At 45.2% G+C, this 19,040-nt stretch overlaps 1 long non-coding RNA gene across 1 annotated transcript; it reads left to right on the plus strand.

Moving 5' to 3' along the window:
• The first annotated feature begins 15,267 nt into the window (after positions 1-15,267).
• LOC147985708 (uncharacterized) lies at positions 15,268-18,277 on the plus strand. The gene is made up of 3 exons (XR_015615140.1): positions 15,268-15,504; positions 16,614-16,691; positions 18,008-18,277. It is a non-coding gene; the product is annotated as an uncharacterized LOC147985708 (long non-coding RNA).
• The last annotated feature ends 763 nt before the right edge of the window (positions 18,278-19,040 follow it).

Here is a 19,040-nt window from a genome sequence, read left to right on the forward strand (position 1 = left end):
GCTGTTCTCAAGATCAGTCACCGGGACGTGACGGGCGACGGACCGGCCGGTCCAAGGGAGAGGAGGACCGTCCCGTTCCTTCAGCTGTTCCTCCGCCGTCTCACTCGGCCTTTTCGAGAGTGATGGGCTAGTCGATGCCGATGGCCGGATGGCTCCACCTCCAATTCTCTCTCGGTGGTTCCTTTCACTGTTGCTCATGTTTTGCCGACAGTCGCCATTGGTGCCATGCCAAGGGAGGGAGATCTGATCCGCTCATGTGGATGCCAAGTTGGCCATCCATAGGCCTCCGGATGCGCGGGTCTAGCCGCATGTGTCCACGTTAACTAATCGTACGTTCGTGGTTACATTGTTCATTGCACCGGGCCGGAGTGACCGCTGAAAGGAATATCATGGCAGCTGTGCATGTGTGTTTACTACAGAGAATTAATAACCGGTGTGATCGATGATTAGATGGTCCCATGCATCAAATGCATGCATGCCGCCCGCACGCGGGATTGATGTGGCCGTTGGTCTTGTTTGAGAGCTACGTGATCCATCCATGACAGCGTTGTTTGTGTCCGGTCGAGTACCATCGTCCGAGCGGATGGACCAAAGCTTGCACGATCGTGCTGTTGGGCACGTCCTTTCTCAGATGATTGTACTTGAGATCGACTCAAGGCAATAAAACAAAGCATACAATCGGTTAAACTGAGCTCTTTGACGACTAAATTAATCTCACATGAGATTGCAGATTGCAACACTGTATACTACTCCCTCGGTTCCAAGATACCTATCGTTGTTTTAGTTCAAGTAATTCATAGTTTCTTCAACCCCAAAATATTCTGTTTAATTTGTGCTGTCCGACAAAAGTTGCTCTCTTTCTAAGAACCAATTAGGAGCGTGCATATTAAACATTTTGATGTCTATTCAATGCAAATTTTTCTTTAAGGAGGTGTGTCCTATCGATAGTGTGGCGTCGATCTTCAGCAGGCATTGTGTACTCATGGCTACATTATACTCGGTCTTTTAAAAGGAAAACTCTATCCCTTTTTCCTTTTGTGATGTTATCACCATATCATATCTTAGCACTAATGCCGACTGTCGGCAAAACATGAGCAGCAGTCCTTCCCTACTCCACCTCATGCATGACACTACGAGGCGGCCAAGCATTGGCGGAGTCAACATCTACACACTGGGTGTGCAGAGTCCACTTAAAATGTTAGTTATGCTCATATTTCTTCTAATTTTTCTGATGTGTCTTGTTCAATATGCCTAAGTATACAAACTTTTTGCCAAATAATGGTTGTACATCTATACGCGCATGTCCTCATTTAGTTCCGCCCATTCAGCCAAGTCCTCCCCTGCTCTGGCTTAGTTCCTCCCTGCTCCACATCTTCCCCTTCCTTTGCTCATGTTCATCCCTTGCCCTCCTTCTTCCCATGCTCTTATTAACCATGGATCTACTTGTTTGCAGGTTTATCTGAGAATTTGATACTTCGTGAGGCTGATTTAAGATATGATGCTTATGTGATATGATGATGAATCATCCATGCCTTTCTTTGTAAAATGAGATGAGGAATTTACTAGTGTTGCGTGCTGCTCATGCATAGATTGAATGATGCATGCCTTTTTCTTGTGAAATGAGATGGTAAAATTAGTGGTTTGTTGCTTTATATGATATGATGGTGAATATTGTTGTGTGCTGTTCATGTATTAGATTGATGAATGTATGCCTTTTCTTGTCAAGTGTGATAGTGAATAAAGAAACTTCAAGTTCATAAGAAGTCTCTGTATGTTTTATTCAATAAATTTATAAATTGACATGAATAGTGTGCATTATAGTTGCAACATGTCTAATCTGGACTTGATTTCTTCCATTACCCACGAGAACAGAAAACGAAAGAGAAAAAACATTATCTTGACAATGATGTATGTTGAGTTAGTTTGTCTTGGGCTAGCTTATGTTATTACGCTCAGGGCATCGAAGGGTTTACCCTACAAAAATAGACACATGCGTGATGGTACACATTTGTCATAGTAGGTCATGTAAACTGTCATCCGTGTACATTTGTGACGGTTTTATGTTACAATAGAGATAGTGATACATATGTTGTCGTAGATGTGTTCCATGACAATATTCGCCAGTGTTATCATGAAAGTGTGCTCTTCCATGATAGAAATTGTCACACCGTGAAAGTGTTTCGTCAAGGGTAACTGACAGGTGGGAGCCACCATAACAGGTCGTTCTTAAGCTATCGTGCGTGGGTTCCGGATGTAATACATGTTAAAGACTGGTCAACTGGTGATCCTCTATGTGTCGGCCTCTTATTCGTCGATGGAGCCACGTGCCAGCTCTTCGTTGGAACAACTATCACACGTCTAATGAACAATGTGCACCTATTAAAAAATTACATGTGGCACGACTAGGTAGTTGCATGTCGAGTGTTGAAGGGTTGAAAGACGTCAAAGGCCTGGACGCCTGGTGAAAGCCCATGGGCCTAGGTCAAAACTTAGAGGATTTGGCCTATGAAAGGTCCTTTAACGACCTACTTGCATATTACCCGTTTACTACTCAGGTCCACACGACCCGTTAGTACCTGTGTGAATTCAGCCCGTTACCGACACATGGGACATTCAACATGGTTCCAACCCATTGATACTTCTGGCCCATGTGTGGTCCATGACATATTTCAGTCCATATGTGGCCCTTTGTGTATCTTGGCCCAACAATGGCATGTGGTGAAGGAAATATGCCCTAGAGGCAATAATAAAGTTGTTATTTATATTTCCTTATATCATGATAAATGTTTATTATTCATGCTAGAATTGTATTAACCGGAAACTTAGTACATGTGTGAATACATAGACAAAACAGAGTGTCCCTAGTATGCCTCTACTTGACTAGCTCGTTAATCAAAGATGGTTAAGTTTCCTGACCATAGCCATGTGTTGTCATTTGATGAACGTGATCACATCATTAGGAGAATGATGTGATGGACAAGACCCATCCGTTAGCTTAGCATAATGATCGTTTAGGTTTATTGCCATTGCTTTCTTCATGACTTATACATGTTCCTCTCACTATGAGATTATGCAACTCCCGAATACCGGAGGAACACCTTGTGTGCTATCAAACGTCACAACGTAACTGGGTGATTATAAAGATGCTCTACAGGTGTCTCTGAAGGTGTTTGTTGAGTTGGCATAAATCAAGATTAGGATTTGTCACTCCATGTATCAGAGAGGTATTTCTGGGCCCTCTCGGTAATGCACATCACTATGAGCCTTGCAAGCAATGTGACTAATGAGTTAGTTATGGGATGATGCATTACGGAATGAGTAAAGATACTTGCCAGTGATGAGATTGAACTAGGTATGATGATACCGATGATCGAATCTCGGGCAAGTAACATACCGATGACAAAGGGAACAGCGTATGTTGTTATGCGGTTTGACCGATAAAGATCTTCGTAGAATATGTAGGAGCCAATATGAGCATCCAGGTTCTGCTATTGGTTATTGACCGGAGATGTGTCTCGGTCAGGTCTACATAGTTCTCGAACCCGTAGGGTCCGCACGCTTAACGTTCAATGACGATTTGTATTATGAGTTATGTGATTTGATGAACAGAAGTTTGTTTGAAGTCCCGGATGAGATCACGGACATGACGAGGAGTCTCGAAATGGTCGAGACATAAAGATTGATATATTGGAAGGTTATGTTTGGACACTGGAATGGTTTCAGAAAGGTTCGGACATTTTCTGGATTACCGGGAGGTTACCGGAACCCCCCCCCCCCCCCCGGGGGGGGGGGGGGGTTATTAGGCCTTCATGGGCCCTAGTGGAGAGAGGAGGCAGCGGCCAGGTGGAGGCGCCCCCCCCCAAGCCCAAACCGAATTGTACTAGGGTTGGGGGGGCTTTCCTTCTTCTCCTCCACCTCTTTCCCCTTCCCCCCTTCTCCGGAAAGGAAAGGGGGGGGGCGAATCCTAGTTGGACCGGGAGTCCAAGTAGGACTCCCCCCTTGGCGCTCCCCTCCTTGGGCTGGCCTCCTCTCCTCCCCCCTTTATATACGTGGGAGTGGGGCACCCCAAAGTCACACCAAGTCTTCTCTTAGCCGTGTGTGGTGCCCCCCTCCACAGTTACACACCTCGGTCATATCGTTGTAGTGCTTAGGCGAAGCCCTGCGCCGGCAACTTCATCATCACCGTCAACACGCTGTCATGCTGATGAAACTCTCCCTCGTCCTCAACTGGATCAAGAGCTCGAGGGACGTCATCGAGCTGAACGTGTGCTGAACACGGAGGTGCCATACGTTCAGTGCTTGGATCGGTTGAATCGTGAAGACATTCGACTACATCAACCGCGTTATTAAACGCTTCCGCTTTCGGACTACGAGGGTATGTGGACACACTCTCCCCTCTAGTTGCTATGCATCTCCTAGATAGATCTTGTGTGATAGTAGGAATTTTTTTTGAAATACTGCGTTCCCCAGCAGTGGTATCCAAGCCAGGTCTATGCGTAGATGTTATATGCACGAGAAGAACACAAAGAGTTGTGGGCGATAATAGTCATACTGCTTACCACCAACGTCTTACTTTGATTCAGCGGTATTGTTGGATGAAGTGGCCCGGACAGATATTACATGACCACATTCATGAGACTGTGCTTCGCACGCAGGTGGCTGGCGGGTGTCTGTTTCTCGAACTTTAGTTGAATCGAGTTTGACTATAGCCGGTCCTTGTTGAAGGTTAAAATAGCACACTTGACGAAAAATCGTTGTGGTTTTGATGCGTAGGTAAGAACGGTTCTTGCTAGAAGCCCGTAGCATCCATGTAGAACTTGCAACAACAAAGTAGAGGACGTCTAACTTGTTTTTGTAGGGCATGTTGTGATGTGATATGGTCAAGACGTGATGAGATATAAATTGTTGTATGAGATGATCATGTTTTGTAAAATTCATCGGCAACTGGCAGTAGCCTTATGGTTGTCGCTTTATTGTATGAAATGCAATCGTCATGTAATTGCTTTACTTTATCACTAAGCGGTAGCGATAGTCGTAGAAGCAATAGTTGGCGAGACGACAACGATGCTACGATGGAGATCAAGGTGTCAAGCCGATGACGATGGAGATCATGATGGTGCTTTGGAGATGGAGATCAAAGGCACAAGATGATGATGGCCATATCATGTCACATATTTTGATTGCATGTGATGTTTATCCTTTATGCATCTTATTTTGCTTAGTACGACGGTAGCATTATGAGATGATCCCTTACTAAAATTTCAAGGTATAATTGTTCTCCCTGAGTATGCACCGTTGCGACAGTTCGTCGTGCCGAGGCACCATGTGATGATCGGGTGTGATAAGCTCTACGTTCACATACAGCGGGTGCAAGCCAATTTTGCACACTCATACTACTCAGGTTAAACTTGAGGAGCCTAGCATATGCAAATATGGCCTCGGAACACTGGAGGCCAAAAGGTCAAACATGAATCATATAGTAGATATGATCAACATAGAGATGTTCACCATTCAAGACTACTCCATCTCACGTGATGATCGGACATGGTTTAGTTGATATGGATCACGTGATCATTTAGACGACTCGAGGGATGTCTATCTAAGTGGGAGTTCTGAAGTAATATGATTAATTGAACTTAATTTATCATGAACTTAGTCCTGGTAGTATTAGCATATCTATGTTGTAGATCAATAGCTCGCGTATAACTCCCCTGTTTTATTTTTAATATGTTCCTAGAGAAAAGTAAGTGGAAAGATGATAGTAGCAATGATGTGGACTAGGTCCATGATCTGAGGATTATCCTCATTGCTGCACAAAATAATCATGTCTTTGATGCACTGCTGGGTGACGGACCTATTGCAGGAGCAAATGCAGACGTTATGAACGTTTGGCAAGCTCGGTATGATGACTACTTGATAGTTTTGTGTGCCATGCTTTACGGCTTAGAACCGGGACTTCAAAAATATTTTGAATGCCATGGAGCATATAATATGTTCCAAGAGCTGAATTTGATATTTCAGACTCATGCCCGAGTCGAGAGGTATGAGACCTCTGACAAGTACTTTTCCTACAAGTTGGAGGAGAATAGCTCAACCAGTGAGCATGTGCTCAGAATGTCTGAGTACTACAATCACTTGAATCAAGTGGGAGTTAATCTTCCAGATAAGATAGTGATTGACAGAGTTCTCTAGTCACTATCACCAAGTTACTGGAACTTTGTGATGAACTATAATATGCAAGGGATGACGAAAACGATTCTCGAGCTCTTCGCGATGCTGAAATCGGCGAAGGTAGAAATCAAGAAAAGCATCAAGTGTTGATGGTTGACAAGTCCACTAGTTTGAAGTAAAAGGCCAAAGGAAAAGAAAGGGAACTTCAAGAAAGAATAGGCAAGCAAGTTGCCACTCCCGTTAAGAAACCCAAAGCTGGAACTTAGCCTGAAACTAAGTGCTTCTACTGCAAAGGGAATGGCCACTGGAAGCGGAACTACCCAAAATACTTGGCAGATAAGAAGGATGGCAAAGTGAAAGGTATATTTAATCTACATGTTATTGATGTGTACTTTACTAGTGTTCATAGTAACCCGAGGGTATTTGATACCGGCTCAGTTGCTAAGATTAGTAACTCGAAACAGGAGTTGGAAAATGAACAGAGACTAGTTAAGGGCGAGGTGACGATGTGTGTTGGAAGTGATTCCAAGGTTGATAAGATCACCATCGCACACTCCCTCTATCTTCGGGATTAGTGCTGGACCTAAATAAATGTTATTTGGTGTTTGTGTTGAACATGAATATGATTGGTTCATGTTTATTGCGGTACGGTTATTCATTTAAGTCAGAGAATAATTGTTGTTCTGTTTACATGAATAAAACCTTCTATGGTCATACACCCAATGTGAATGGTTTACTGAATCTCGATCGTAGTGATACACATATTCATAATATTGAAGCCAAAATATGCAAAGTTAATAATGATAGTGCAACTTATTTGTGGCACTGCCGTTTAGGTCATATTGGTGTAAAGCGCGTGAAGAAACTCCATGCTGATGGGCTTTTGGAATCACTTGATGCTTGCGAACCATGCCTCATGGGCAAGATGACTAAGACTCCGTTCTCTAGAATAATGGAGCGAGCAACTGACTTATTGGAAATAATACATACTGATGTATGCGGTCCGATGAGTGTTGAGGCTCGCGGCGGGTATCGTTATTTTCTGATCTTCACAGATGATTTGAGCAGATATGGGTATATATACTTAATGAAACATAAGTCTGAAACATTTGAAAAGTTCAAAGAATTTCAGAGTGAAGTGAAAAATCATCATAACAAGAAAATAAAGTTTCTATGATCTGATCGCAGAGGCAAATATTTGAGTTGCGAGTTTGGTCTTCATTTGAAACAATGTGGAATAGTTTCGCAAGTCACGCCACCTGGAACACCACAGCGTAATGGTGTGTCCGAACATCGTAACCGTACTTTTTTAGATATGGTGTGATCTATGGTGTCTCTTATCGATTTACCACTATCGTTTTGGGGTTATGCATTAGAGACGGTTGCATTCAAGTTAAATAGTGTAACACCCCCAGTGTCATGCTACAACGACCTCACCCTAATGGTGCCATGTCATCATGTTTAACTAAGCCAAATTGCCACTTGATAAAAATCAAAGCCATTTTCATATATAAATTATTTTCCAAATAAAATATTCTACAAACTGAAAAAACTAAAATGTTCGAGATGTTGCAAGTATTCACTAAGTAATTGTCGTGTAGAAACCATCATCTTTTGAATTTTTAAAATGGCCTTAACCTATTTAAAATAGGGCTAGCGGCATTAAATATACGCACATAAATTCAAAACTGAATTTGAACAACTCCTTTTGGCCCCAAATTTTTTGTGCCAGACTAGAAAGTAGCCAAGTATTTTTGTGTTAAATATCGCATCTAACAAAGATCAAATGGTGACCAAATTAATTGCAAAGCAATAGCTTTTTAAATTACAGATAGATTAAAGAGAAAAGCACACATTGTACACCTAAAGCCTAGTGCTACAGTGTGAAGCCCAACACTTAACTGTATCAGGCCCAGCCCACCTGGCCGGCCTTTTCCCCTACCTCTGGACAGAGGCAGAGGCCATGGCACAGAGCACGTGCACACGCCGTCCAGGCCATAGATGACCACCAGTCGACCATCCACCGGTGCCCCGATATGGATAAGCACACCCATGACCCCCTTGACAAACCCTAGCCCTCATTTTCCCCTTGTCCGCTCGCTCTCGTCAAAATAGTCATCGCACGAACGGTGCTTGCCATGGTTGCGGTGGTCGTCGCGCCCACTGGCCTCCCCGGCGCCCGGGAGGATGCCCAGGAGTTTCCTCGTCGTCCACTACTTTGCCTACGTGCCTTGAATTGAGTTGGACCACGTCGTACGCTCGCCATCGCCGGTCTTCTTCGCCACGGCCGTCGCAACTCGTCATCGGGCTCGACATATCCGGCCACCCCCGCACTCCCTAACCTCGTCCATGAGCTCCACGGTGAGCTTCTCCGCCGATTCCCCTCTTCCCCAACCTCGATTCGGTCGCCGTTTGCCGTCCCCGAGCACATCCGAGCTCGCGTGTACGCGTACATACATGTGTGCGTGAGCTGCTGCTGCTTAACATCCATCTGTTGCTGCTGCGTACTGCTGCCACCGCGCGCCCGCCTTGACCTTTCCTCCGCGTGCCGCTGCTCGTCGGCCATCGCCTACTGCCGCCCCTACTGCCGCCCGCGGCCTAGCGCTGCCCCTGTTGCTGCCTTCTGCTTCTGCAGTTGCTTAGCTGCTTAGCTTCTGCCGCTGCTGCCATTGCTTAGTTGCTGCCGCTGCTATGCGCTACTTTGCTGCTGCTAATGGCCATGGCGGCCATGCTGTGTGCGTGGGTGTGCACAGCCACACTGGCCGGGCATGCAAATTAGATTAGGACTAATTGGTAGTACTAGTTAGGTTGGTTGCTACACTATGACGTATGGACCCCATTTGATTAGGTTAATTTTTTTATTAGATTAGATTAGATATAGCCTTAAGACACGTAGGAGAGAGGTGGGCCTGGCCCTAGTCGGCGTCCGTGGTTATTTCAAAATAACACGCTTAACGAGATCTTGGTATTTGATCTGAGTCTGGCTACTGGCCTATACGCACTAACCATCTATGCGGGGACAGTTATGGGCACTTGACGTCGTGGTATCAGCCGAAGCCTTCGTGACGTCAGCGACTAAGCGGCGCGTGCCGGGTTGGACCGCGCAACGCAACTTCCTTTGTAATGGAGGTTGCTAGGTCTACTCTCCGGCCGCGTTCGCAACGTGCAGGTGTGCAAAGGGCGATGGACCCAGACCCCTGCGCCATAGGATTTAGACCGGCGTGCTAAGCTCTCTGTTGTGCCTAGGTAGGGCTGCGATGTGTTGATCTTCCGAGGCCGGGCATGACCCAGGAAAGTGTGTCCGGCCAAATGGGATCGAGCGTGTTGGGTTATGTGGTGCACCCCTGCAGGGAAGTTAATCTATTCGAATAGCCGTGATCTTCGGTAACAGGACGACTTGGAGTTGTACCTTGACCTTATGACAACTAGAACCGGATACTTAATAAAACACACCCTTCCAAGTGCCAGATACAACCCGGTGGTCGCTCTCTAACAGGGCGACGAGGAGAGGATCATCGGTTAGGATTAGGCTATGCGATGTTACTTGGTGAACTTACCTTCTACTCTCTTCTCCTGCTGCAAGATGGAGGATACCAGAAGCGTAGTCTTCGAAAGGCCTAGCTATCCCCCTCTTATTCCGGCATTCTGCAGTTCAGTCCACACATGATACCCTTAATCCATTTGATACCAATGGATACATATGTAGTGTAGCTCCTTGCTTGCGAGTACTTTGGATGAGTACTCACAGTTGCTTTACTCCCCCTTTTCCCCCTTCCTATACCCGATTGCTGCGACCAGACGTTGGAGCCCAGGAGCCAGACGCCACCATCGACGACGACTACTACTACTCGGGAGGTGCCTACTACTACGAGCAGCCCACTGACGACGACCAGGAGTAGTTTAGGAGGATCCCAGGCAGGAGGCCTGCGCCTCTTTCGATCTGTATCCCAGTTTGTGCTAGCCATCTTATGGCAACTTGTTTAACTTATGTCTGTACTCAGATATTGTTGCTTCCGCTGACTCGTCTATGATCGAGCTCTTGTATTCGAGCCCTCGAGGCCCCTGGCTTGTAATATGATGCGGGTATGACTTATTTTATTTGTAGAGTTGTGTTGTGATATCTTCCCGTGGGTCCATGATCTTGATCGTACAAGTTTGCGTGTATGATTAGTGTACGATTGAATCGGGGGCGTCACAAGTTGGTATCAGAGCCGACTTCTTGTAGGAATCCCCCTTCCACACTCCTTGGCCGAAGTCGAGTCTAGACATTACAAAACTTTTTACTAACATGGCTGTGTGTCTTACGGGCCCACGTCGCCATTTGGGTGGTATTAGGATCTTTTACTCCTCGTCTATACTCTGGGACTCTGATCTCACTTCTATTCGGGTTAAATGATTTTGCTAACTCTAACTCTAGGTTCTCATAAATACTTTCTCCCGAAGAGCCCCTTCATTCCAGATGATGGCCTGCTTCACCAGAAGATTCCGAAGATACTGTCCGTTATTATCTTGAGACCTTGTGCCCACCACTTTTGCTATTCCCGACCACCGATAAATCCTTATGGATAATTGCTTGCGCTTGTTGTTCTTACCTTTGTTCCTAGTTGCCCCTGTTATTACTTGATACCCTGAAAATTGCTTCGATAATTCGAGAAACCTTTGTGCCCACCGCTTTGCAGCTCTTTGCCGCAGACATGCCCTTACGGATAATTTCTTGCACTTATCGAGTATCCGCTCATCCCCAGTTGATTCATGTATTTCACAAAAGTCTTCGAAATACCATTCGATCCTCGAAAATCCTCAATAGCCTATTGCTCTTGAAATTCTTGCTTGCTTGCATTATGATTAACCTCATAAGTCTGGTAATCTTATTGGCATCATTATTCATTATCAGTTTGAGTCTGTTGAATCAATATGTTGCGAATGCTTGCATTCCTTAATCAGATCCTTCGTTTCGTCCTTTCGGCTCAGACGTCATTTTAAACATGAGTTGGATCTCGACCAATCAAATTGCCATCGATTGTACCTCTAAGGCTATTCAACTTATCCAGCCCTAATCAGAGCATTGCTTCTGATCCCTTGTCTTGGAATTCATAATTCCTTTGCATTTGAGCTTTGAGTTAGTCACTTGTTTCTATAATCTGATCCCCTTGCATTCTTTCTTCCTCTGGTTGAGTACCGATACTCACATCAGATCCCTTATGGACCACCAGATCCTTTGTTGGATTTTGTCCGACACCATCCTTCATATTCATTGAACTTGTGAGCCTTTCATCGGATACATAATTCCTTTGGTAAATTGTATCCCTTGCTTTTGTCAACCATGCTCTGCTCCCGAGCTTGAGTTATTCGCTCCTGAAGTTGGTGGTATGTGTTCATAAGATGCCCCGATGGGTTAAACCTATGCCTTCCTTACTCTGTGTGAACCCGAAAGATTTCACGGGTCATAATTATCTAGTATTGCACCAGGTAAAACTTTCTACAACTAATGTCATTTTCGAAAAGCGAGAGGTGAATGGAAGGTTATACATTGAAGGAGTGGGAGTCGACCTTGAACTTTGTGTTCATGCCCATGGACACGATGTATATCCTATCATGGAAGCTTCTTGTAATAATAACTATTCCCTTAATATAATTTGGTATCTGTAAATTGAGCCTTTGCAATCATGGTTCCGACCATGATTGTTCCCCTTTGATTCCATTTCTCAGACAAGATGAAGTACTTTTCTTCTGCAGATCATTTAACATGTCCACCCTCTACTCTGCCCTACCGTCGACTATTACACTCTAGTATCTCGAGAATATCATGTAACTGCATAACTTCTTATGGGTGCTTCATCAACTGTTATTTCCCATCGTTTCCAATTTTCCTGGGTTTTGGGTTGTCGTCAACCGAGAACACCGAATTGTGAATCGAGTTCGCACTCCGATTCGATAACTCTAAGTAATTTTCGTTGCTTACAAGTTTAATAATCCTTCAAGTCATCCCAAGCCTTATCGGCTATATCATTATCGTACTAAATTTTAACTTTGCTACCTGGTCCTTCTTCCCGGAGCACAATTTTTGACGATGAGCTAAGCTTACGTCGATCTTCCTCATCATGCCATTTCGCCTTGAACAACGAACTTGGTTTGGAGTTTGTGTCCCTTGGTTACAATAACCTTTCGCTTCACCATTCATTTGACTCGATGTCTTCACCGATCGATTACGTCTTGAAATCTCTCGACAAATGTGTCATGATCATCATCAACATTCTGAGCTCTTCCAAGATAACTATTGAATTCTTGATGAGAAATACCACCCTTTCCCCTCGATGATCTATGTTATCATCGACAACATTATTGCCTCCCCTCCAGCACCAACTTGATATTGTTATGGAGCCACTTGCTATCCAGTTTGTGTTATGTTCTATCTTGAAGTATTATTGTCCTTATGTCAAGGATGTTGCAAGGATTGCTCCACCTCTTAATAGTACTTGGTATAGTGATACTTCTCACAAGTACCATTCTTTCTTGGTCCCCGTATTGACTAACCAAGAATACCAACAAGTGAACAGTGCTGTTTGGATTCTGCCCTTCTAGCAACTCTATTGATATGAAGTTAATGGTCGATAGGTTCATTCTAAGTCTTTTGGTTATTGAATCACCATTCCAACATTGATCATGCTACCTAAGCCCATACTTTGGGCGCACCTTTTCAACCAATGTTTAATTGTGTATGTTTTCCTCGAACATACATCATTATATCAGTTGATCTGACAAGTGTTACATCCTTGTTCACATAATTATGGAAATCCATCTTTGGTTAATCTTGATGAATTGTCGCTGACTCCATCAACCACATCCTCATTTCTCCTTGGTTAATGATGAAATTTTGTTTTGGAACCTGCTTCTATAGTTCATTTCCCAAGAATGTTACATTGTCATCTCATCAATTTGTGTTGCACCTTTTCTTCTCAGACATCCTGACTCTGAGGTATCCTGACACCAGTCAGATCAGCTTCTCGGTCAGATATGATGGTTGGGACATATTTCCAAGAGTTATAACATTGGTCCCTATATATCGGTAAGGTGATGTCATGCCTATCACACCTGGCCAGAGGACTGTTGTTATAGTTTCCTGTTTAGCAAGGTTAACCATTCTTCCATGTGGAAATTGTAAGGCTTATTCTATAAGTTGTTCCTGATGAATCCTTTGTGTATCCAAGTCCGACCTTTGCTTGAAGGCCATGTTAATGATATCTCGAAGCATGTCTGTGGTACTCCAATTTTCAACAAAGAACATTTGAAGCCCAATGCTAAATGTTTCTTGCTCAATTATCCAAACACCGTTGTATGGGTAATGTCATGAAGTCTATCTCCCCTTACCTAAAGAGTTTTCTACATTATATCCCATCATGGATATCATGCTCTCCATGCCCTTGGGAAGGATATACGCCTGAAATATGTGTTTAAACACATTTTCCTTTCCATTGTTATGTTTAATCTGATGATCACCTTTTCCTTTCCATTATTTTGTTTAATATTTCTTGGGATCTATATGATCTAAGCAGTAATAATTCACTGCTTATGTAAACACCTTGGTGTACTACTCTGTCAATAAGACCCTGTTACTATTGTTGATGACATTCCGGTAGCCACCGATGGACGAGAACCTTGCTTATTGGTCCGCCCCGTTCAACGAGCAGGAAAATGGTTCTCCTTGTCCCTCGCCCTTGGTACCGATGTTATCGCCGACATAACTGGCAGGCTATCCTCTGACATGCCTTGCTTACATGATCGGGCAAGAGGTCAGCGTCATTTCTACCTTTAACCCACATGGTGGGCCCATAACCCACAGATCCATAGGATCGAAACCTAACTCTCCTGTACAACCTTGATTCTGAAATATTCTTTGCACTTGGCTTCGTATGTAATTCATGAGCTAACTTCCTCACCATGTTTCATTCTGGTATCAGAGGCAACATTATTCTTCAATGCTCTAAACCACTTCATCACTTGTTTTAGGCATCAACTGGATGCGTACCTGGTTGAAACTTGTTGGACCACCTTATAGCACTCTTGGTACATTTCCTGGTGCTTCTAAAATCTCTTTCCTTGAGATAACTACCGGATGCCGGTCCTTTCAGACACCCGTCCTTATAGCTTTCCACTTATACCCCATTCGTAAGTACGATAGAGTTCCCGAAGAAAGGATAACGACTTCATCATGATGGCTTAAAGCGGAGAAATGAAGACATCAACGTAAAGGATCGACCTCTTCGAGAAGAGCAACCAAGACCGACAAGATTCGTTAGAATTTTGTAACCAGATCTTTCCCCCTTATTTCATGTCTTAAATCTCGGGACGAGATTTCTTGTAGTGGAGGAGAACTGTAACACCCCCAGTGTCATACTACAACGACCTCACCCTAATGGTGCCATGTCATCATATTTAACTAAGCCAAATTGCCACTTGATAAAAATCAAAGCCATTTTCATATATAAATTATTTTCCAAATAAAATATTCTACAAACTGAAAAAACTAAAATGTTCGAGATGTTGCAAGTATTCACTAAGTAATTGTCGTGTAGAAACCAGCATCTTTTGAATTTTTAAAATGGCCTTAACCTATTTAAAATAGGGCTAGCGGCATTAAATATACGCACATAAATTCAAAACTGAATTTGAACAACTCCTTCTGGCCCCAAATTTTGTGTGCCAGACTAGAAAGTAGCCAAGTATTTTTGTGTTAAATATCGCATCTAACAAAGATCAAATGGTGACCAAATTAATTGCAAAGCAATAGCTTTTTAAATTACAGATAGATTAAAGAGAAAAGCACACATTGTACACCTAAAGCCTAGTGCTACAGTGTGAAGCCCAACACTTAACTGTATCAGGCCCCGCCCACCTGGCCGGCCTTTTCCCCTACCTCTGGACAGAGGCAGAGGCCATGGCACTGAGCACGCGCGCACGCCGTCCAGGCCATAGATGACCACCTGTCGACCATCCACCGGTGCCCCGATATGGATAAGCACACCCCTGACCCCCTTGACAAACCCTAGCCCTCATTTTCCCCTCGTCCGCTCACTCCCGTCAAAATAGTCATCGCACGAACGGTGCTTGCCATGGTTGCGGTGGTCGTCGCGCCCACTGGCCTCCCCGGCGCCCGGGAGGATGCCCAGGAGTTTCCTCGTTGTCCACTACTTCGCCTACGTGCCTTGAATTGAGTTGGACCACGTCGTACGCTCGCCATCGCCGGTCTTCTTCGCCACGGCCGTCGCAACTCGTCATCGGGCTCGACATATCCGGCCACCCCCGCACTCCCTAACCTCGTCCATGAGCTCCACGGTGAGCTTCTCCGCCGATTCCCCTCTTCCCCAACCTTGATTCGGTCGCCGTTTGCCGTCCCCGAGCACATCCGAGCTTGCGTGTACGCGTACATACATGTGTGCGTGAGCTGCTGCTGCTTAACAGCCATCTGTTGTTGCTGCGTACTGCTGCCACCGCGCGCACGCCTTGACCTTGCCTCCGCGTGCCGCTGCTCGCCGGCCATCGCCTACTGCCGCCCCTACTGCCGCCCGCGGCCTAGCGCTGCCCCTGTTGCTGCCTTCTGCTTCTGCCGTTGCTTAGCTGCTTAGCTTCTGCCGCTGCTGCCATTGCTTAGTTGCTGCCGCTGCTATGCGCTACTTTGCTGCTTCTAATGGCCATGTCGGCCATGCTGTGTGCGTGGGTGTGCACAGCCACACTGGCCGGGCATGCAAATTAGATTAGGACTAATTGGTAGTACTAGTTAGGTTGGTTGCTACACTATGACGTATGGACCCCATTTGATTAGGTTACTTTTTTTATTAGATTAGATATAGCCTTAAGACAGGTGGGCCACCCTCTAATAAGCCTAATTAGAAATTAACTAAACACTGTTAAAATATTACAGGGTATGACAACCGAGTCCCACAGGACCTTTGACCGGTCAACCGTGGACCAGTCAACTGCTTGGTCAGCAGTTGATTGGACCCACTAGTCAGCCTCACTGGTGCACCTCTGGTGCACTGCACCGGGTGTATCCAGTTTTTAACTGCTGATTTTCAAAATCAAAAACAAATAAGAAAATTTAGAAAATCATTTAAAACTTTGAAAAATCATAGAAAATAAACCGTAGCTCGGATGAAAATGTTTTCTACATGAAAGTTGCTCAGAACGACGAGACGAATTTGAATACACGGTCCAATTGTCCGCTGCACGTCTCTAGCATAGCGAACATGCAACTTTCCCCCTTCGATTCATTTGTCCAAAAACGCGAAACACCGGGGATATTTTCCCGGATGTTTTCCCCCTTTCACCGGTATCACCTCATACCGCGTTAGGGCACCCCTAGCACCGCTACTTGTCATGTCATGCATCACTATGCATCTGTTTGCATTATATTCATTGCTTCTTCCCTCTCTTCTCTCCGATAGACTACGAGACTGACGCCGCTGCTGGTGCCCCGATCGACTACGCTGTTGACGACCCCTCTCTCTTGCCAGAGCAACCAGGCAAGCCCCCCCTTGATCACCAGATATCGCCTATTCATCTCTACTGCTTGCATTAGAGTAGTGTAGCATGTTATTGCTTTTCGTTAATCCTATCCTGATGCATAGACTGTCATTGTTGCTACAACTGTTGATACCTTACCTGCAATCCTACATGCTTAGTATAGGTTGCGAGTACTACATCAGTGGCCCTACATTCTAGTCCGTCTGCCATGCTATACTATCGGGCTGTGATCACTCGGGAGGTGATCACGGGCATATGATATATACTTATATTGTTACATTAGTTATGATATTGTTCGGAGATGGGGGCTGAAGGGGCAGGTGGCTCCATCCCGGTAGAGGTGGGCCTGGGTTCCCAATGGGCCCCGACTGTTGCTTTGTGGCGGAGCGACAGGGCAGGTTGAGGCCACCTAGGAGAGAGGTGGGCCTGGCCCTGGTCGGCGTCTGTGGTTATTTCAAAATAACACGCTTAACGAGATCTTGGTATTTGATCTGAGTCTGGCTACTGGCCTATACGCACTAACCATCTACGCGGGGACAGTTATGGGCACTCGACGTCGTGGTATCAGCCGAAGCCTTCGTGACGTCAGCGACTGAGCGACGCGCGCCGGGTTGGACCGCGCAACGCAACTTCCTTTGTAATGGAGGTTGCTAGGTCTACTCTCCAGCCGCGTTCGCAACGTGCAGGTGTGCAAAGGGCGATGGACCTAGACCCCTGCACCATAGGATTTAGACCGGCGTGCGGACCTCTCTGTTGTGCCTAGGTAGGGCTGCGACGTGTTGATCTTCCGAGGCCGGGCATGACCCAGGAAAGTGTGTCCGGCCAAATGGGATCGAGCGTGTTGGGTTATGTGGTGCACCCCTGCAGGGAAGTTAATCTATTCGAATAGCCGTGATCTTCGATAACAGGACGACTTGGAGTTGTACCTTGACCTTATGACAACTAGAACCGGATACTTAATAAAACACACCCTTCCAAGTGCCAGATACAACCCGGTGGTCGCTCTCTAACAGGGCGACGAGGAGAGGATCATCGGTTAGGATTAGGCTATGCGATGTTACTTGGTGAACTTATCTTCTACTCTCTTCTCCTGCTGCAAGATGGAGGTTACCAGAAGCGTAGTCTTCGAAAGGCCTAGCTATCCCCCTCTTATTCCGGCATTCTGCAGTTCAGTCCACATATGATACCCTTAATCCATTTGATACCAATGCATACATATGTAGTGTAGCTCCTTGCTTGCGAATACTTTGGATGAGTACTCACGGTTGCTTTACTCCCCCTTTTCCCCCTTCCTATACCCGATTGCTGCAACCAGACGTTGGAGCCCAGGAGCCAGACGCCACCGTCGATGATGACTACTACTACTCGGGAGGTGCCTACTACTACGAGCAGCCCGCTGACGATGACCAGGAGTAGTTTAGGAGGATCCCAGGCAGGAGGCCTGCGCCTCTTTCGATCTGTATCCCAGTTTGTGCTAGCCATCTTATGGCAACTTGTTTAACTTATGTCTGTACTCAGATATTGTTGCTTCCGCTGACTCGTCTATGATCGAGCTCTTGTATTCAAGCCCTCGAGGCCCCTGGCTTGTAATATGATGCTTGTATGACTTATTTTATTTGTAGAGTTGTGTTGTGATATCTTCCCGTGGGTCCCTGATCTTGATCGTACACGTTTGCGTGTATGATTAGTGTATGATTGAATCGGGGGCGTCACAAAAGCACCGTCTAAATCCGTTGAGACGACACCATATGAATGTGGTTTATCAAGAAACCTAAGCTGTCATTTATTATAGTTTGGGGTTGAGATGCTTATGTGAAAAGGTTTCAGCCTAATAAGCTCGAACCCAAATCAGAGAAGTGTGTCTTCATAGGATACCCAAAAGAAACTGTTGGGTATACCTTCTATCACAGATCCAAAGGCAGGATCTTTGTTGTTAAGAATGGATCCTTTCTAGAGAAGGAGGTTCTCTTGAAAAAAGTGAGTGGGAGGAAAGTAGAACTTGATGAGGTAATTGTACCTTCTCCCAAATTGGGAAGTAGTTCATAACAGAAATTAGTTCCAGTGATTCCTGCACCAATTAGTGAGGATGCTAATGATGATGATCATGAAACTGCAGATCAAGTTACTACCGAACCTCGTAGGTCAACCAGAGTATGGTCCACCCTAGAGTGGTACGGTAATCCTATTCTAGAAGTCATGTTACTAGACCATGATGAACCTACAAACTATGTGGAAGCGATGATGAGCCCAGATTCCGATAGATGGCTTGAGGCCGTGAAATCTAATATAGAATCCATGTATGAGAACAAAGTGTGGACAGACGTTGATAGTAGTGTTACCATCTACAA

The sequence above is a fragment of the Triticum urartu genome, chromosome 2A, assembly GCF_056163025.1.
Source record: "Triticum urartu cultivar PI428250 chromosome 2A, HENAU_Tu73, whole genome shotgun sequence".
Taxonomy (NCBI): Eukaryota; Viridiplantae; Streptophyta; class Magnoliopsida; order Poales; family Poaceae; genus Triticum; species Triticum urartu.